Below are 21,991 nucleotides of genomic sequence, written 5' to 3'. Positions count from 1 at the left end.
TCTCCATCGGATGTTATCCACACCAGTGTTTCAGCATCTAGACTGAGCCACTGTGGTTCTTCTGAACTTGAATTGGAGACCGCAACTTGCTTTAAGCACAGGGTTCAATATGCAGTGAAAAGGTAGCATATGTAATAAGGCATAAAGTACTGTTGGACCAAGTTACTTTTATCATTCTGTATCACAACTGAAGTTTGAATTGAATCACGTAGGATATCAAGACTTCTCTCCTGAGGTATGCTGTGTTGATTGTCACATACTTGAAATGTTATGTGTCTTGCTCCAGAAATAAGTATTTCTGCAGGAAAAAGGACTTCTTTCAATTGAATAGCTGAACAGCATCTCACTGATTCTTTTAAATTTTTAAGATTTAATAGACTGAGGAGTATACTCTCTCATTCCCATGCTATGAAGGTGTAAGGAGGTTGTGGTTATGAATAAGCACCTGCTGTCATTTACAGCAGCATTAACATTATCATAAGAGAACAGCACTTGTTATCAGGCCTTCACTCTCCAAGTGTATCCCATTCTCTTCAGTTTATCAATTCCCCATTCCTCAGATACTGCCATAATACAAGTTCTCAGCTTCTGAGTGCCCCTAAGCAGGAGGGATACTGGTCTCCACTGTATTGAACAGAAAGGAATGATTTTTATTTGCTTGTTTTTTTCCTTTCCTTTCCTTCTCAAGTCTTGTCAAGCCATTGACTGTTAGCTTGCAATCCACCTCTGATGCTATTTTTTGTTTCTCACTTGTTATATTTTCAAGCACGAACCTACATGTGACCCTGCCCCCTCCTTCAGAACTGATGAGACTGCCTCCTTATCATCTCTCAAATCACTCCTTCAGCATTTTGTGTTCTTCAGCAAGGGAAACTGATGCTTAAAAGCTTGTTCACAATTGGCTATGAGTGGACCGCTTATCGTACTGACCATCATTATCTCACTGTTTCCCAGTACCTGGTCATCTGACCCTTTCTTATCTGCTGTATTTGTCTATGACTGTCATGCCCTATAGAAAGAACACAGTGTTCTGTTCTTGCATAGGGTGCATAGAGCTGGTATGAGGTGAAATGTTACAGAATTGGTACTATGCTAGTGTATGATAATTTAAGCAGTATGTACAGTAATGACCTTGCAATATCTGGTGCATCTTAATACCACTCTCATTGAATGCTAGGACAAGAAATTGAGTGGTATTTAGGAACAGAGAATATAATAATGTGCTGGTGAAGTTGATCAATTAATAGTTTCAGTACTTAGAGTGAATTTCCAACCTGCACTCATATGCAGGCTAAACCAGTGGCTCCGATATTTCAAAATAATTTACAGCTTTCTAGCAGATCCACCATTATACACTCATATGTATACACTAAACTAATGTCCTAAACAGTCCAAAGTCTGTCCTCCAAAAGTGCAAGGTAGTGGTTTTGCTGACCCCCCTCATGAATTCATCAAGAATCAAGAACTCTATCATTTTGTGATCTCTCTATCCAAAACGACCAGATCTCCCACCAGTCCTTCTCTGTTTGTAAGCAGCAGGTTTAGAGGGGCACCTCTCAAGGTATGCATTCTTGGCAGCTATGTCAGGAACTTATCTTCTGCGCCCTCCGGGGACCTCCTGGACTGTGTTGTATTTCAAGCAAATATTCGCTAAGTTGAAGATTACAAGGGATACTTCTGACATCAAATACAGGTGTAATTGTTTATTCTCTGAAGCTCCTGACAGAAAGTTTGAATCATGGATGAGGCTGTGGTCTCAGCTGTGCTGGTGTGTTTGGGATGAGAAGAGTCCTAGGCAGACCCAACTGCAGCTCTGCTCTTTTCGAGGAGTAAGCAACTCCCACAGCACATCTGCTGAGTGGGATGGAAAACAGCTTCTGAATGGCTACAGTCTGCACTCAGAAAGTAGTAAACTGAGACACTTCAGCTGTTCCTGCACACCCTGTTCAGCTGCCCTCCTGCAGCAGCTACTAGAAGAGAGAAGTAGAGAGCATAAGCTGTGCACTACCATGCATAGCTTTACAGCCTAAGCATTGATCCAGTTGGGCTTCTTTTTTCCACTTCAATCTCTCTGCAATGACAAATGCAATTCTCTGTTTCATTTCAAAGTTTGGATTCAAATTTAGACAGAATCTTGGAGTGACATAAATTCAAAACAGATCAGTGGAATAGTCCTTGGGTTTTGGTTGTGATTTTTTTTTCTCCCCCCCGAGAGAAAAGTAAATTAGAACATTATAGAGTTTTTCCAGATGATTAAATCTTAGTAGATCCAGCTTCTGTGAAGTTCTGGCATACCATCTGAAATCTCAAGATTAGCCCAAGTTCATAAGCAGCCTGGGCTGAAATTGCATTTTTTTTTACAAGTTCTTAGAATTTATGCAACAAAATTGTTGAAAATATCAGTTATAATCCACTGAACAAATAGATCCTTGTCTCTTTATAAACAAGAGTTGTCAATAAAAATAATTTACAAGTGTAATGAGATGTAACTTCTTAACTAAGTGTTCAGCTGGATGATGGAATGAGAAGGATATCTGCCAGCTAAAGCAGAGGGTCATATACTACCCATAATTTCTTAAAATAAATACCAATGTGATTTTAATAGAGCCATTTAAACTTGGAATGGAACTTTAACATGAGAAATGTTGACCTTTTATTTCTTAAATGGACAGAGTGTGATCTAGAAGAAATAAGCTTTACAACTGAAGTTTTCAGTAGAACCTAAGAATGTAGTTGCCTAAATTCTACTGGAATGTTTTGGGATACAAACCTTTTTGTCACTCTATCTTTGAAAATGATAGCCTATGACAGCTTATTGTGGATTATAACATCATGTCTGTGACTTTTTTGGTTATTCCCACAGAGCGGTGTGTAGATAACAAAGGTGACTCAGGTAGTCATTCGTATGAAACAAAATAAGCGCACAGCAGATTTATCATTCCCATGACGTTAATTAAGGCTTAAAGACTTTGGCCTGCCACTAAATTCCTCCCCCTCATGAATTTACAAGATACAGCAACCCAGAACTCTGACCTTATTTTCTGTGATTTTCCTTCTACCCACTGATTTATTTTGTATTGATGTTATTAGCAGAATATACAATCTATTTAAAATTACTTATCAACAACTATTTGTTTGTATTGTGGTCTAAATCTGTAAATGTGGCATCAACAACTCTTCTTAACTGTGTTCAGTTTGTGTACAAACAGATACAGAAATTGCATAAGTAAATACATTTGCAAATGAATAATTTGCACCAGATTTGATGCACTAATGAAGAAGACGACTGAGGACTGGGGCTCAGTGGCTATACTTAAATCCAGCCAAATCAATCTAATCCAGCATTATTCATTAGGATATGCAAAAGAAAAAATAACTCAGGAAGCAATGGGATCAGATAAAGAACTGGGTTTTTGCTGCCATAAATTTCATGTCTGAACACAGGGACAATACTTGTATGTCAAATGCTACACCAGATTTCTCATTTTCCTATATGTAGAGGATAAAGTTTGAGACCGTTTACCTTCAGAGAATATCTTTACATTCAGGAGCAGATCTACAGAACAGCCCTTCTGGGATCACACATATTGTGAAAGCTGAAGTCATATTAGCATCTCTACGCTCAGTTGTTAATGGTCTGAATATAGGAATAAAATGTTGGCAGCAGCAGTTGCAAAGTTCAGAATATCACAGGCAGGTGTGAAGTAATGAGTGAGGATATATTATGGATATGTTTATGTACACAGAGGTGGTTTTTGTTGTTTTTATCTTTGATTTTCTTGAAAATCTTTCAAAAGATTTGCAAATTAATTACCAGCATCTGCTTCCACATAGTAAATTTATGCTTTCCTTTATGTTTTGGCTTTTCAAAGGTATTGACTGGTTGTTAGAACTCCACGTAGTAAACTTTCTGGTTTTATGTACCAATGTTTGTTGTCATCTCTATAAATATGCTTTTGCATGCTTGCTAGTCCAATAGATTCAGTGGTAAGTGATATATTTTAACATCTAAGGAAGCTTTGTTAGTAGTTGGGACACCTGGAGGTGTCAGAAAAATGCAATTATTGTGCTTTGCACATAACTTTCTGTATATTTAGTTTAACACAACTAGTGAGGACCATGTCTCTAATGAAAGCAAACCTCTTGTTCTGGGCTCATTCTCAATTTACGTTAAGCAAGTGAGAGAATATAATTCAAAATATAAATCTTACCAAGAAGAATTACAGAAAAAAAGAAACCAACACTTAAGTGCAGACACTTTAAAGTAGCAAATTTCCAAGTAATTCTCCAATGAGAATGTAATGTGAATGACTACAACATTTTTCTCCATTCTAATGCAAACACAGAATCAATGATTTATTGCCAGGAAGAGAATGAAGATAATCTTAGTAAGCACCACAAGCCAGATCCATTTACATTTTTGGTGAAAAATAAGAGAGATGTGGATGGTTTGTTGTTGTTGTTATCCCACAGTGTATAAATCCAAATGACATTGCTCAGGAAAATTAGGCCCTAAGATTTCAGTAGAACTACTACTGAAGTGGAAATAAATATTGAAGATTTTTCTGTTTAAAAAAAAATCTATGACTAGAAAATTTTACAAAATTTAATGCAATTTAGTCTGATTGCAACTTTTGTTACATTATAATTCACTTCATTTAGCGATATAATTTAAACTCCTATTACTATGGTGTTTTATCTCTTTCCTGCAAAGCTCTTTTACTGCTTTTCGGATAAAATCTTACCCTTCTTTGAAGAAAAAGCAGATATCCCCTTATAACTTTATAAAGAGATTATCTCTTATTACTCTATTCATATTTTCCACCAGGTCAGCATTTGCTGGGTTTCAGTGTGTGCTTGTGATGAGTATATGTTTTGATTATTTCTAAGGCTGATATTTTTACTTATTTCCTTTTGTTCCTGTCTTTCAGTCTTCTGCTCAGATCATTATCTATTGAAAGGTATCAGTTCACTCTGTTTTGAATTAATGAGAATTTGCACAGAGAGCTTTTAGTTCTTCATTGGTCTTAGCATACAAGTGAATTTGATTCAGTTTTTGCTTTTAGTTTTAGCATTCATGCATCTTTATCGGTCTTTTTATATTACTAGAAATCCTTAAAAGAAAATTTGTCATTTTTATTACAAACTTTACGTTTCACTTTTTGTATTCTCAGCAGAAGTATATTCTATTAACAAAGAGAAGCAGCATCATTTTTGTTTTAAGGATAATAAATGAGCATTAGCTTATTATATATCCTTTTGCAGTCACAGTTCTTGTAATTTTCTTGTTGGAAATCACCAGGAAAAATTATCATCCAAAAATCTGCATGAAATTTGGAAGAAAACATGATCTAATTCAGTAAATTTTTGGCACAAAAACTTAAAGAAGGAAAAAAAGCCAACAACAACCAAACCATTAATTTTCTATTATAAGATTTAAGTTATGTAAGTGCTTACATAATATGTGAAGTTTTCTCAAAGGGAAAATATATTTCAAATATTGCTATTTAATGTGAAAAGATAATGCCATATCCATATCGTTCCCCCAAAGTGAGCACTTTTCTTAGGAACTAAGACTCTATTTCAGTAGTTGGAACCACCTCCTTTCGCTTTACATGGATTTACATGGGAAAGGAAAAGAAATGGTCTCTTTTCTACATGTTATTTCTTTCTGCCTTTTCCTCTCTTAAAAAGAAGATAAAACAGCAATGAAAGTAATTACAAGTACTTGGGATATAGCTTGAGCTGAACTTCAAATTGAGCAAAAGGGCTTTCTTTCTCTTAAAGCTCCTTGCTCTACCCTTTACAAACTTTGCCCAATGCTCTTGCCTCCCATGCCAGTCATGTGTGTCATGAAATCTTTTACACAAAAGAAAAACTAGGTGGCTGCAGTTTCTTATTCAATAGTAGGGACAACTTTCTTTCTTTCTTTCTTACTTTTTTTTTTTTTTTTAACCTTAAAAAAAAACAGCTCTTTGAAATGCAACATAACTATGTTCTTACTGTAGTGCTTTTCAGAAAGCAGATATGTGAATCCTCTCTTGGGAACACTCCTTTGAGGCAAATCTGTGACACTTTTCTCCTGTCCTCTGTAAAGGGCAGCTGTTGTGTTCAGGTCAGACTGACACTGCATTCTTCATCTTTCAGCTTTGCTTTAGAGCTACAGGGAAGGTTTTGTTTAGTTATGGTTTGTTTGTTTGTTTATTTTTGTGGTTTTTTTCTTTTCTGGGCATTGCTTATCTATATGATAGCTCTCACCTTGTCCTCCATATCTAGCATTAACAAGAAGAAAAGTGAGGTGGAGGGGCAAGATTTCTTCCCAGTTTTCTCTGTAAGTGCAAGAGGCATCAGTGGAAGTGTTATTTAGAACTGAGCAGGAGGGGTAATTCCCTGTTAATAGTGTATCAGTTCTTAATAGCATCTTCAACTTTGTGGAAGCTTGTTGTTTCCAATCTAAAAGACACAAAGGCTTTTTTATAAATCACAGAAATAAGAGTGGAAGAAATGCTTAAAATTTGCTTGCTTTACCTTTATGTGAAATGTTCAAATGCAAGTTTATTTTGATCCCCAATCATTTTTAGCCTGATTATACTAACAGAGTGCTACGCTTAGTTTATTAATCTCATGCCTCTGCAGAATTTTAAATGTAAACTAGAATGCCTTAAAATTATCTTAAGTGAAAAAGCATGTTGTTAAATTATGTATGTTAAATTGTATTATTGGGAAATCTGGTTGTCTTGACTGTATTTTGTACATTGGAAGTCCAATAGAAAATACTTGCTGCAGCTGAAATGAATGTGTCATTACCCTCTGTGCAATGACTGTATCAATGGGAACAAGAAATTCCACATCTACTGCACATGGAAAGTCCTAAAAGTGTCGGTTCTACGATGGCCAAGGGCTTTTCAGCCCTTTGTTGGGAGTAATTTTGATGTTTGGAGATACTCAGTCACTTTCTATTCCCTTTCTTGAATTTCAATTAGCTTCCCCATGTCTGATTTTTTTTTCCTGAATTTCTGTGCAGAGTTCCTGAAGTTATTAGTTGTTCTTCTACCCCAGAAGCTTTGTTAATCTGTAATGCACTGACATGGGAGAATGTGGAGTGAAGTTAGTGGCTATCTCCAGAGAGTTGGGCATCTACCAGCCTTGCAGTGAGCCTATCTTCATTCTAGTCTTTGATCCCCATGGAGTTAGTTTAAGTTATTAGAGGCTAATCATGATATCGTGCTGCCTTGTTCTCATGCTCACACCCCTGAAATTGCTTTTACTCAAAATCACACTGGGTTGAGTCTTGAAATATATTCCCAATTTGTCTTTGATTGTGTTGAGCTGTTCAGCCAGAGCAAATGTGAAGCTTCAGTGAAAGAATGCAGATACTCAAAAAGTGCATCAGCAACTGATTTGTAAACATCCTGAAGTGGCTTTTTCTTTTTTTCTGAAGAGCTTTTTATAAGAGAAATTACAAAGCTAAAATCACATTCTGCAGAAAAAAACAGATACTATTAATATTATTTTACTCAAGCTCTTGACTTGAAGTAGAGACTTGATAGAACAGGCCTCAGGATGCTCAGGATGTACTCATCCAGAATAGCCATCACCTAGGGGTTGGCACTTGAGTAAAAGATTGTGCCATACAATTAAAATGCTGTCATTTCTACCTTTCCTCTACTACCGCACCCTCCTCCCCCCCTTTTTTTTTTCCTTTTTTTTCTTTTTTTTTAAACTCTAATCACACGTGGTGTAGGCTGGCAAGAGAAAGAAAATGATTACAGCCCTGATCTGATCATCTGAAACTTATCTTTAATACTCCATCCATTCTTGCACTTTGTCATTGTCTGAAATCACCATAGCAATTCTCTCTATTTACAGATATCATCTCTAGCATGTTGCTGTTAGTTTTGTTCATTTCTCATGTTGCTCTAACAGGTCTGGAGACATCGCCAGTTTCCTTTTCCTTTTTTCCCTGAGATAAGTATCTAAGCCCAGCAACTCCAGAAGATAATTAATCCTGACAATTTGTCACCATTGCTATGAAGTGTGGTTAGATATCTGGTTTTGACTAGACACCTAACTTTTTGGTATCTATGCCATTGAATACAATGGAAGGTTAAGGCCTCAAGCTACTTTATTTTGGCTTGGGAAAACACTTCACAAGCAGCTGTTTTATCTATGTCCTAAAGCAGCTTATCTGCCTTCAGTGTAGACACCTTTCTTTAAAATGATAGAGCCAAATCCTCATTGAACAGCAATCATGTAACATCAAACATTAATTAAATGCAAAGAAAAATCAGATTCTTATGTTCCATATTCTTAATTTAAATTACAAATGTATATTAAATGATTATAAACAAATCAGAATTTTTCTGCATTGGATCAGTCCAAATAGAAAATAAATTCAGGCAGGAAATAAGATTAAAATAAAAATTAGAAAAAAAAATATTTTAGCACACTTTTAATTCAGTAATTCTTTAAGAGTTGAGTAATTGCACAGATTTGTGTGTAAAGGATAATGAAAAAAATTGTTTCACATCAGGATGTGGAAGCATTTTATATCAATTTCACATCTGTGAATGCTGGTGAAATGAAAAGAGCAATGACAGTCCTTTCAGAAGCTGACTGCACATCAGATTGGCTGCTGGAAGACAAGTAAATGGGATACGTGGCAGTCAGGCCAGATTTGACTTTTTTGCTAAATAGCTTAATAAGGGGATTTAGAGAAGAATATACTCTTAATTATCCAGTCAAAATAGAAGTTAAATTTGTATATAGATTCAGAGAACAGCCGTGTTAAAAGTTCAAGGTGCAGCAGAGGCTCAGCGCTAGGCTGGGGGCTCCCTCTTGCACAGAGTACAGGGAGCTGATGGTCGTCCTAGGGGACATATTTGTGTGTGAATGTGATGCACAGCTCCCCTGGCCCCAAGAGATCAGGGCTGTTCCTGAGCTGGGAGAGGCTGAGCAGGAACAACTAGGAGAATTAGAGAGGTTCACAAATGAGGTCTGTGGGGACATCACTGCTTCCACCCAGAGCTTCGTGTTACTGAGGAAAATGCTAGTTGCAGGGTGAAAGGGATCTCTGAGCACATCTAGTTGTATAAAAGAGGGGTTTGGTTGTGTTAGGAGCTGGTGAATATTTGGGGAATGATGTATACTAGAAAAATCGCTTTGCCTTAACCAAAATAGAGTTGGCACTAAAGATTTAAAGGATTGTAGAGGATTATCTAAACTAGAAGCAGAAAGATGACAGATATTGAGGAACATTTAGTTCAGTCTGATGCAATCCAAACAGAAGATGTGGCTAATGTACAATACAATTCCAAAAACACCAGAAGGGAAATAAGAATTGCAGTAAACAGAGAAGGCAAGTCAGATTGTTTACAGTACCAACTGAGTAGCATGTGCAATACTGAACAGCACCAGACATTATAAATGCTTCTCCAACAATAGGAGAAGCCTAAAAATAAGACAGGAAAATTGGAATAGTTAACATCAGTGGCAAATCTGATAGAAGACATCCCAGAGACTGACTGAAAAGAGGTGAATAGTCAGTTACTAAGACTTTGTACTAACGGACATGGTTTAGTGGAGAAATACTGGTGGTAGATGGATAATTGGGCTGGATGATCTTGGAGGTCTTTTCCAACCTTGGTGATTCTATGATTCTGCTGAGCTGCTTAGACATCAGTTTTGTAGAAAGTAGAGACAGATTGTTAGGAGTGTGGGAGGAGCATAGTACAGGAACAATAATGAAAATGTCAAAAACAGTACAATATTGTTGGGAAATAAGAGTACTGAGGAGTAGATGCAAGTGAAATCTATTTCTTTAGTTTATATTAAGTTTATATTGCCAAGCCTCCTTTCTTCCAGACAGGTAAAAATAAGTGAAACTAAAGACACTACAAAGGTAGATAAATGACAGATAGTAGATTCTATCTGATATTGTGCAGCTCTTCATCATTATGAGATGTGGAAGAAAAACTTAATGTAATTAACAGCTCATTCCTACATGAGCTGTTAATTACATTAAGAAGTTTTGTCTCAGAGCCCAAGTAACAAACAAAAAAATCTAGACATTATCCTAAACTCAGTCTATAGTGGTGTAGAAGATCTTGCTCAGTTTTGCTGGTGTGTGAATCAACATAATTGAAGTTAAATGTTTGCATCATTAGGGAAAAAGACAAAGAAATCCAAGAGACAGATATTCAGTTTCAAGAAAGAGCACTACATAAGAAAGAGACAAATAGTAAGAAAAAAGAAATAATCAACTGGACAAAAAAAAAAAAAAAATCTTGTGAGGTATATAGATATAGTTCAACAAACGACAGCCTGGAGTATGTATTACAAGCCCAGTTAAACTGCATGCTGCAATTCCAAGGGAAAATGAAGCCATCAAGTGAAATTTCCTCAAAGCACAAGGGAAAAGTTATCACTGAAAATGATAGGAAATGGAAAAGGATACTAAGCTTAGGGAAGGGCAGTTAAAAAAAGTAAGGCCTACACAAAGGAGGAGAAAGCAAGGCCTGTAATACATGGCTAGTAGAAAAATAAACAAACAACAACAACAACAAAATAGGAGGAATAAAGAGTATTTGAAGGGTAACTGATGAAGTTGTGCAGATGTGGTTGTTCAGCAATCTCACCCTCAAAGAGGGTCTGGATTGGCATAGCCTCAAAACTACTATGTGGTGAATCCTCTCTGCTACCTCAAGACTATTGAATATGTGATAAATAAAAGGTCACTGAATCCACAAATAAGGAGTCTTTGTTAGGAAGGCTGTTGTAAGGTAAGCTCTCTTACTGGCCTAGTGGGATTCTCATCATTCTGGTTTAGTAGGTGCATCAGTGAATATTATTTGATTCAATTTATCCAAATCCTTGTACATTTGGGTTTTATAAAAACATCTGATGGAGTTTTCAACCAAACACTCTCAGAACAAATAGTTTGTTTACTAGTAAATAAAAATTTATTTTGTAGATTGAGAAGTGGTTATGAAAACAACTGTTCGGGCTTAACGGTCACTTTCTAAGAAGTCAAAAAGTAGAGGAGTCACTAATAGTCTCTAATGAATCAGTACTGGGGCCAGTGGTTGTTTTTTTTTTTTTTTTTAAACATTCATCAGTAACTCAGAAAGGGAATGAACTATGAAATCTCCAACTTCACAGCTGATATTATTTTGGGTAGTCAAATGCCATGCCGGCATGGAAGATCATCAAAAGGACCCTAGTAAATGAGCAGGAAGATACAATTGTAGTTAAAATCAGAGTGGATGACAGTAAGGGAGAAAAAAATAAACTAAGTCATGTTTACATAATGCTGAGCTGAGCTGAGAAATGGAAGGTAAAACTCACAAGAAAAAATTCAGCACTGACAGCTGCCTGTGATTATCTGTTCAGCAAGGAATGACATCATCAGGAGAAGGAATAAGAACAAAATAAAACTTCATTTTGCCGCTGTAAAAACATTGATGTGTTCACAGCCTAAGCACTGTGTGCAGTTTCTACATCTCCAAAAAGTCAGTGGAATTAAGGAAAAATAGAGAAGGGCAGCTAAAACAGAAAGAAGACAAAGCAGATGCCTTAGGGAGAGAAATGAAGGATTCTGGGACTATTCAGTTTAAGGGGAAGAAATGAGAGTAGGAGCAATATTTGCCAAATCTACAAGGTGATGAATGATGTATATGTGAAACTGTTATTCACCAAACCCCATGGTACTAAAATAAGTGAGCAGTCACTGAAACCAGCAGAAGGGAAGCTTAAACAATAGGAAGAACCTTTTTACACAGTAAGTAGAGCAGTTTTGGTATTTCTTGCAATAGAAGGCTATGGAAACAATTATCAGCAGGATCATAAATAAACTAAGGAAAATCATGGAAATCAAGTCTAGAGTAAGACTCTAAAAGCAATAGGCAGGGTCACTTTCTAACATCACCACAACAGGTTTTGGAAGCTGGAGGTCTCTAAAGGGGGGGGAGTGCAGCTAATCATCACTATAATAGCACCTATTTTTGCCTCTGTTAGAGATGGAGTACAGGTGCATGTAAGTTAATAGTCTGAGACTGTATTGCTTTTCTTCGGTTCTTACGTTTTGTAAATTTCCACCACTTTGAACTGAATATATTCTTTCAAAAAATATTCATCGTCTTTTAAGATTTCCTCCCCTTCTTTCTAATAACCACTTCAAATGTTCACTGACAGAACCTGAGCCAAGAACAGAGATTATTTCCCCATAATAAAATCAAAGAGTACTGGAATTTATCTGAAAAGCAGTAGAATGGAATGAGAGGGAAGGAAGAAACCTCCCTTCTTACCTATTTTGGATGCAGTAGTCATGCTTAACTGTTATTAGATCATCCTGCAAACATATGTGCTATTTAACACAATGTGCTCAATAAGCTTAGTAAAATGGACTACGTGGCAAGAGTACCTTTACTCATTAACTGTCCTCACCTCCTGCCAGCATGTCTCCTTCTAGTCTCTGTATGTAATGATGAGAGCCACTCCTTCCTGGTTTATCAGTGTAGATAGGTTTTATTAGTATTATCAGTTGCATCCACAGTAGGATTAATAACAATACAGTGATCTAGAAATGCAAGAGGGCCCATCACTAGGAGGCTCAAGTATATTTTGTGCAAAGTTAAAAAATATTTAAAAGCTAACAAGTCATTTTTAAGAAATCAGGAGATTTTATTGAAAGCAAATATGCTGGTTCTTAAGATGTACCACTGGGATTTTTTAATCCAGCCAGGTTAGGTCTTTATATTGCTTTTCTACAGTATTGTAGCATTAGACGCTTCATTTTTAAGGTAAATTAGGATTCTCATTGTTCTAGGAAGGAGGGCTATAAAGAGTATGAGAAATATTTTAGGACAAGGCAGAAAAGGGAGCTGTTATGTGACACCTTAAAAGAGCAAGAGATTTACCATGAGTACCTGCTCTCAGCCAGCCAGTGAGAAACTTTGTGTTTTTGAATATGATTAGCTCTGCTAATAACACATCTATAGATCTGTAGGACCGCAGGAGGAGCTGAGGATGCATAGCCCATATTTTTAGTTAGCCAATCTGAAAGGATAAATGTGCTAATGCTTTTTTCCTTGCTCTAATGCAAACCTGCACAGACTCACTCACAGCCTTTTGCCTTATGGAGAAAATTTGCATATTCAAACCTTTAAGATCCAGGCTGTATTTTTGGTTTCTTTACATGCACACATATGCACACCTATGTTTTATAGTGCCTCTATGAAGAGTTTTCCTGAAACTCTTGACTCATCTGGATTCGCGCTGGAAGAAAAAATAGCAGGAAATAAGTTTTGAAGTAGGCTGGATGGTATGACCTTCAGCTGCACAGGTATAAGTGCCACCTTTCACAAATGTATAAGCAAATGAAATATCACAATTTCCCTTTCATTTCACTGTTTTCATAGGGATGGCAATGAAATAACTCATGATTTACAGCCAAGGGAGACAATTGTGACTTTAACGTTTTCCTCTATTCACAGCAAAACACAGAATAAGATTTAAACACTGCCTTATTTCTTAAACCAACTTCCTCCTCCAGGCATGTTTATACTTGCATGAAATCTCCTACATGGTATGGCCCTGAGCAATTATTTACTAACTTCTCAGCCTTTAATTACGCACAGTGTACAGATAAAAGAGAAGAATGTTTTCCAGAAGGGTACTTTGTTATTCCATGGTGATAAAGTATCATTTGTGTGAAACCTGAAGTTCTTAGGACAAATAAAAACCTAACCCCAAAATAAGAAGTGCTTGTTCTTAACAATGGCTTCAGGAAAATAAAACAAAAATAGTTTGTGAAAATTGCTTTTGGTAGCAACTGGAAGATTTTAAGCAGCATAATTTCTAATTCAAATGATAAAAAGACATAAGATGTGATATACCTTTGTCTTCTGCTGCTTGGACATTAATGGGTTGTACCAATGTTGAGCAGCTAAAAGTGGGAGAAGAATTACTTTTTTTTTTTGTCTTCACATCTGCAAGACAGAAGTTGCAGTAACAAATGACTTCAATGTAAAAATGCTCTTTGGATGTTGATTACAAACATTGGTACTTATAAGGCACTTGTATAAACTGGACTAACAGATGTGCAACCTCAAAAGTTCTGTTGAAGGCAACAGCGCTTAGATTTGTTTAAAACTGTCCCCCATGCTTTGAATATTCTTTCAGTTCTGATAAGTACAAATAGTGCATCAATTCTTTTGTCTTTTATGACGTTACCTCGCTGTTACACTTTTCTCACTCACTTTTTCAAAATGAATTTCATTTGTCAGAAATGTTCTATTGTTTTGAGAGCAGAGATGCACAAAGGAGTGAAATAAGTATATTTAAATATATCAGTTATCTTGCAATTGGAATTAGAATAACGTACAGAAAATATAATACTTCTTAATACTTTTCAATTAGTATCACAAAAGATGGCTTTCAGTCTAGGCTGCCTTCCTGGAAATCTCCCAGCAGAAATGCTTGAACGGCAAATGCAAAAGAAATTGTGTTTAAAGAAATGCATGCCTTTATTAGGTCATAAACCTTGTGTATGCAAGCTGGTTATTGTTAACTAACAGTAGTATTTGTCAAGGGAGGAAACAAAAGAGACGTACTATCAGCACATGTGGCTTAACCCAGCAGGCACCATGCAGTAACTCCCCATCCTCAGTGGGACTGGGGAGAAAATTGAAAAATATGAAAGTACATGAACTTGCGGGCTGAGAAAAGGGCAGTCATTTCAGTACAAACTCTTCTGCAGATGCCAGTAATATATCATGTTATAGGGGCACAAGCTGTACTATGACCAAATTTAGTGGGTAGTGTAACAATTTACCAATAATGTGAGAAGAGAGGACAGACGGATTGGAAAAATATTGATATATTCTGAAATTATAGCCAAAGACCAGAAGTTTACCATAAATATTACTCTACCTGTACTGGCCACCTTCCTTATAATATAGGGAAGAATAAGTGTGCACACATTTGCAAGTAAAATCAGAAATTCCAAAGCATGAGCTAGAAAAGTATCTTATTTCGTGTGTATCCTTTATCTCATGTTTATCTATAATCATGTGTGGTAGTCACATATATAAACAAACAGAATACTGTTTTTAATATCGTGTGTCTGAGGAACGAGTTCTCAACTAAATGAAGTAGTAACCTGAACTAGGATCAGGCATTTGTAATTCAGTTCACTCTAGGACCATACTGGTCTTTGTGCTCCCTCAGGAGACTTTCTGAATATGAAATCGTCTTCATAGATTGGTGTATTCAGGAGAAACATCAGAAAGCCCACAAAGTTGTGTATATGAACATGAAGAAAGGAAGTGTAAGCCCATCAAACTCTTACAGATTGATAGATTCATGTGAAATAAAAATTCCCCATCCATGGGGATACAGTAGCATCTCAACACTTGTTTTTATAACAGATTAACATAATCATAGTTCTTTTTGACTGAAAACTTCTGAAAAATGTAACAATTAGAGTCCCGATATAAGCAGCTATATGTTGAAAGCTTGAGAATCTGTCCCTTGTTTAGATAAACTAGTGAAAACTAAGAAGTTGAAGAAATCTGGCCTACGTTGTCATTCTGAATACTAAAAATATGGTTTTATATGGTGCAATCCATGTCACTTCTGTATTTAACAGTACTCAGTGCAGCAATGCCACCATATGGTGTAGTCCTCTTAGATATATCAGTATTTAAATGACAACACCAGCAGGAGCTCAGGGAAATGCAGCAATCATGATTCAGTATGTGGGCAACAGTGCCAGCTACAGACATCCTCAGAGGGAGTGTGGGAAATGCCTGTGGGAATTCATTAGTTTCTAAATCCTTCCACATTGCTTTCAAGCCTTTACCTAATTCCTGTCTGTAGGATTCACCAATAAATTCACTTCTATCTTTTGAACATTTAATGATGAAATTTATTTTCCACTGTGTTCTAGTAAAACGGGCCAGTGGTAAGGAAAGAACCTTGTAATACTGACTCTAGTTTGCACTGAGGTTTTGATGTCAATCATTCTACCTGCAAGGGGAAAGTAATCCCAAGGAATTCTGTTTTGCTGTGATCTTTATCAGACCACATTTAAATTTTCTCCCAAATTCCAGTCTATACTGGAGATACATGAAGTACATGGCAAGTTTTCATCAAACTAAAAAGATAAACTGTATGTTCAAACTTCACACAGAATATTTTCCTTTTTTATTTATGCATCTTGTCATTTCTAGAGAGGTTTAAGACCTGGAGTTAAACTTTTTCCATTCTCTTCCTTTAAAACCTGCTCTGGTGCTATTTACACAAGTTCACAAAAGATGAAATACAAAGATTCCTTGAAGTTTTGGCATTAGAAGAGCAGATCAAAACTGCATTAACTCCACTGTCCTGGGTAGCTCCATTTTCACATTTTTCACTCTGCACTTTCAAGTAGGTGGTCCATTTTCTATGGTTTCTGTAAAGTGTCATTCACTTTTAGAACATCTCTGAAGGGTACCTACTCTTACAGTTTGTTTGCAATATGCTTGGAGATCCCTTGCACTGAAAGCTGATCTCTTAATGTACTATAACTGTTATGGACTTTTGCCAAAATACATTAATGTCAATGGAAGACTCACTATAACCTCAGTTATCCATATCAAACTCTGTTTCCTAATTACTTTATTTGTGGACACATATAAATACCCTTTTCATACAAGTATTTCCTGAACTCTGTGTTCTCATGGTTGCCATAGCACGTGTTTGTGCTGAAAGATAAGCAACAAATAGAATGTTAATAACATTTGTGAAATGAAACTGTACAACTTCTCACAGAGGAAAAAGGAAACTGCTTAAGTCATGAAATGTTACTGGGACACCAAAGATTCTGAAAGATGAGTAGTAGATGAGTAAAAGATCTAAACAAACAAATAAAAACACAAGAAAAAATCCTTTGGTTTCGTATTTACTTGATTTATGCGTTTGCTTTACTTTAAAGAGACAGATCCACTCTAACCATGTAATATTACATCTCTGAGATTCCAGTCTCACAATGCAGAAAATACAGAAATCTTTAAAAATAGGGAAACATCTATTTTTTGCTACTTTTTTTATAATTCTGCTCTCTCAGAAAGGTTTTTTTTTTTCCTGCCTGGGCAGAGATGGTCATGTTATGTTTCTCTTGAAAGCTATTTGAAATTCTCTGATAATGGCCAAATCTGTGAAACACTGGAACATCTGCCATTCCAGCTTCATCATATCATTTTTCTGTGGTCAAAATCACAGTACAGGACCAGAAGCTTCTGAGGAAGAAGAAATGATTTCTATTCAAGGTGATCTAGAAAGCTTAGTCATCCAGATCTCATTAATTTGTTACTACCACTTTCAAGAATTTGAAGACTTGAATTTTTATTTTTTTTCTTTGTCGTCCCAGCCCCATGTTACCAGCTGGAACCTTGAGAACTTGCATGTCCTTGATGTGATGGCTGCATGCAGGGTTAATTCTCTTTAGTTCTTGCTACACAGAGAGCCCTTTACTGAATGTAGGTAATCTTGAGCTGAAAACATATGCTTAAAATTGCCCAATAATTTTTTAAAAATCCAGATATTTTAGTATTGAATCAAAATATCTACTGCCAGTCAACATGTCAGTGATAAATGTAGCCTGTATGCTCAAATATTTTTAAAAGGCTGTGGAGTTAACGTCATGGAAGCTTGATCTATCAAAAACATGTCAAAGGAGTCAAGCTGATAAAAAGCCTGAATTACGTTCTATGAATAAGGCATGTAATTTTATGCCCAAATTTGTACCTCTGGGTAACAAAGTTGTGCACAGTTGTGGTGCTAATTATAATGGAATAATTTTCTAAGGTTTGAACAAACTTTATATATCCCTAGATTGATGGTGCTAAAATCTGGGTGAGGACTAGTTTTAAGCTGAATTCCAACTTGCTCAAAATTGAAGATAAACACAAGAATGCTTGATGTGTCCAAGCACAGAGAGATGCAAGGAGACCGATTACTTTGGGAAGGTGATTGTATGCCAATATATTGGCCATATCTCACTAAGAAAAACAATAGAAGTCTCTCACTAGTAATAGAAACACAAGAGGCATAGTAGAAAGATTTTTTCTAGGCTTCTGAAATTATGGAAAACTGATTATTTCTGTTCGCTTATCAATAATTTGATTAAGGTACATGTATGATGCTCTGAGACTATCCATTTTTGCAATAAGTAGTGATTGCAAGGAAGGTCTGATACAGACCAGAGAACTGTGAAATAAAACTAGGTGGATCTAGACAGTCTGTGAATGAGAGCATTAAAATTCAATACCCATTTTACAGGGAGCAACAGAAGGTTCAGATAAAGTTTATTTTCTGAATGTCTTACATTCTTCAAGATGGCTTAACTGCTAATGTTAAATGTGGCAACTAAAGACAGTTAGGCTCAGCTGGTGTCACACAGTTATGTAGAAAATGATTACTTAAAGCTGTGCTTTATTTCGCCTGATTGAACCCAATAATTTGTACAGCAGTGCCCTAGATGCTCCATGATCATCATGGATAAGCAGTTTTCAGAGAAGTCTGAATGTTCAAATCTTGCAGTGATACACCATTACCTCAAAGCACAATCACATCTTGGGATAATCACTGCCTCTTGAACTTCGTAATTATTGACTGTCCAAGAGAGAGCTACTTATTTGTGTCATTTCTGTATTTTCTATATTTAAGGACTTAATAACTTAAGTCAGAAGTCTAATTTGATTTTGAAGGATTTTTAAAAGTGTTTGCTTAATTTTATTGCATATTAATATCTTATTAGCTTTTGTAAAATTTCATCCCCAATTTTTTATTGTCTGAGAGTTTACCAACATCATAAACCCAATGTTTATTCAACTTCAGTCAGCATTGCCTTAGAGGATTTTAGAGCTGAATAAACCCAGCTATTTTGCCTTTCATAATTACCTCTTTGAACTCAATGAGCTCATTTCTGTCCTGAAAAAAAGGCAGACTCTCCTTAGAAAGATTAAACAGGATTTGGATAAGACATCTAGTTTGTCCATAGTCCTTAATTATTGATTTAAAATATTAAATTCAACCTCACAACCAATGAAACCCCAAACCATAAAAACTGTGGTTTCATGTCTTGAAAGTGTTCAGCAATCTTCAGTTATTTGAGAATAGCCTTTAGACCCTTCTGAGACAAATAAGCTTGATTAGCAAAACAAACAGGATAGAAAGATGTGACTGTAAGCATCAGAAACTATTATAAGGGAAACAACTCTTTTTGCAAGGCTCACTCTGATGGCAGGGAGGAGTGATAGGCCTGCAGCAAGTGCTTTCAAAGTGCACCATGGTTCTTGGTATTTCATGATAAGCTGTCCAAGTATTTGGCCATTGACCAAACAAAGCTCTTGGCAGTCTGATGGTCCTTTAACTCAAACACAGTTATGGCGTTTTCAGTGAATTGAGAGGCAAGTATGAAGGTTCAGAACAGAGAGCCTAAAATTTTTATGTAACCATCAGGAGGTCAGGTACTGACCATTTCTCCAGCTAGATTAACAATAAATTTTTGAAGTGATGAAACCAGTTTTGTTTTGCTAGACTTCTTTTATCAGAACTAGCTATTCCTTACAAATTTAAACAGATAGATTATGTTACTATTACATACATATCCATATATAAAAATAAAATGTGAATGATGTTACGATAGCATTGAAGCTGAATGTAAGTTTCATGCTTGTTAGTGAAAATCCTCTACTCCTAGGACAAAAGGCTTGCTTTCCACTGGCACGCTCATAACAGAGTCATCAAAATCTGAATATAATCTCCCTATCATTTTAGAAGAATAATGTATGATGTGAAGTGGTTAATACTTATTCTTCCTTCCAAGAATAAAATTCAAAGCCATGAATATACATCCTGTCACTTGGAAAAATATTTGAAAAATATTTGGACCAGATCACAAGAGCTTTCTTAGATTAATAATACAAGATGATCTTTGGCTGTACTTTGTGTCAAAAGAATACTTACGGATTTTCTTCAACACTAAACCACTTTAAGATTTTTGTGAATTATTTTTATATCCAGTTTCCCATGAGTTTGCATATATGTTTTGGCCATTTCTTTGTTGTTGTTGTTGGCAAAGCCAGATTTCTCCTTTTGCTGATTTAAGTGATCGAATGAATATTAAAGAATTTTAACTCACCACAGAATTAAGGAAAGCATTATTAAAATACACAAGATACCAGTGACAAGTTCCAAAATGTACCCTTATCATAATTTGTTAAGGGATTAGAAAACCTAGTTTTTTTTTTTTTTTTCAACACTGCTAATATTACATACTTTACAGTTTTGATAAGACTCTTCAGGTATTATATGTTCCAAAAACTGTTGAAAAAAAAAAAAAAAATCCTTTCTGAGTTGATAATACAAGAATGAGGGCAAAGAAAGTAAAGATTTTAACTGTACTTTCCATTTGGTTATTGCAATTATGCTGTATGTTCTTCTGGACCAGGACTAAATTATGAACATCTAGAATGTTTTAGTTTGCTTCTTGTATTTTTGTGGGTTTATTTATTTGTTGTCTGTTTGTTTATTTGATATCTATTTTTCTGTGTGCTTCTGAGCTTATGAGGTATTTAATGTAGGAATAATTTCAGTAGGTTTGTCTGTGAATTTTCTATTTTTTTTTCAGGAGAAATAGAATCAACTTGTGATGTGTATAAAGACAACCTCTTTATGTGCAGGAATGTAGAGAATGAGAATAATGGAGCAAATCACTTATAATACCAATTGCATGTGCTTGGGCTAAAAAGAGTGAGTTTCTTTACACATTTTGTATTTTTTTTTTTTTCCTACTAAAGAAAAATTTGACCTCTAGAGATTAATCTTCCAGTACTTTTCAAAATTCTGTAATTGTTTTCTGCATTTCATAATAAACATATCAATTATATCCATTGGAATAAGAGTGTGAAGGAAGATTTAGAGGAGAAGGTCTCATTTTGGAAACAAGCAGAAGGGAAGTTTCTTTGGTTCAGACATAAACAGTTTGCAGAAGAAAAAACAAGAAGAGTTATTGTAAGCCAGAAATAAGCCATCCTTTCTGCTCTCAAGGTACAGGAGCTAACAGAGTTGTGTTCCCTGATTTCAGTTCCTTGGTGATGAGGTAGTTTGGATAAAAATGTAAGTACATCCCTGAGGTGACATGAGGGTAACAGGAGAGCCTGAACAAATGAACATGGTACAAAACCAAAAGAGATGTCAGTGAAAGGGCTCCTAAATGGATCAGATGGCTGGAAATCCACAAAAGAAAATTTTACCTTGCTTAGCAGTAGAAACCTTCATTGCATCAGTCTGTCTGCAGCTGAAATGCCTGTCACTATCTCTGCACTCCAGCAAAGGGAAGGGAGTGGATCTGTGGGATGGCAGAAGCTTACAGATTGCAACCTCCAAACTTCCTACACAGAATATTTCTATTTCTGACAGGATGGATGATCTTTTAAAATACAGTATATGCTAGCTTCCAAATACACTATTTCCTTAATATCAGATGGGCTGCCTTGTGATATTTTCTGCAGAGTAAATATGAACTGTAACCATATGTATCTGGACTTCTTCCCCATGAATTTCCATGACTGTTTCTGTTATGACATCTTTCAACTACTTTTTTTTTCTTTTGTATGTACATGTGTATTAATATATAAGCTTTAAAGTTCCAGATGGGAAAATTGACTCTCTGTTTCATAATGGCTGATACAACTTATTCCTAATACATGAATGTCAATTTTCATGTCGTAGTAGATGATACTTGAATGCTTATATTCTGTGTAATAAGTTGTTATTTTTTGTTTTTTTCCTAGTCTGTAAAGGTGTTATCACCATCTCTGCATTGTATAAGTATGCTTGGTGATGTAAGAGCAATGATCATTTTATGGATAATAAGTGTACAAATTCATTTTTATAAATGTGACAAAAATAAGAGCACATATATTCTAAGAAGAGCAATAATACG

The sequence above is a fragment of the Phasianus colchicus genome, chromosome 4 (genome assembly GCF_987193195.1).
Source record: "Phasianus colchicus chromosome 4, bPhaCol1.hap1.1, whole genome shotgun sequence".
Lineage (NCBI taxonomy): Eukaryota > Metazoa > Chordata > Aves > Galliformes > Phasianidae > Phasianus > Phasianus colchicus.
Note: the sequence above shows the minus strand (reverse complement) of the source record.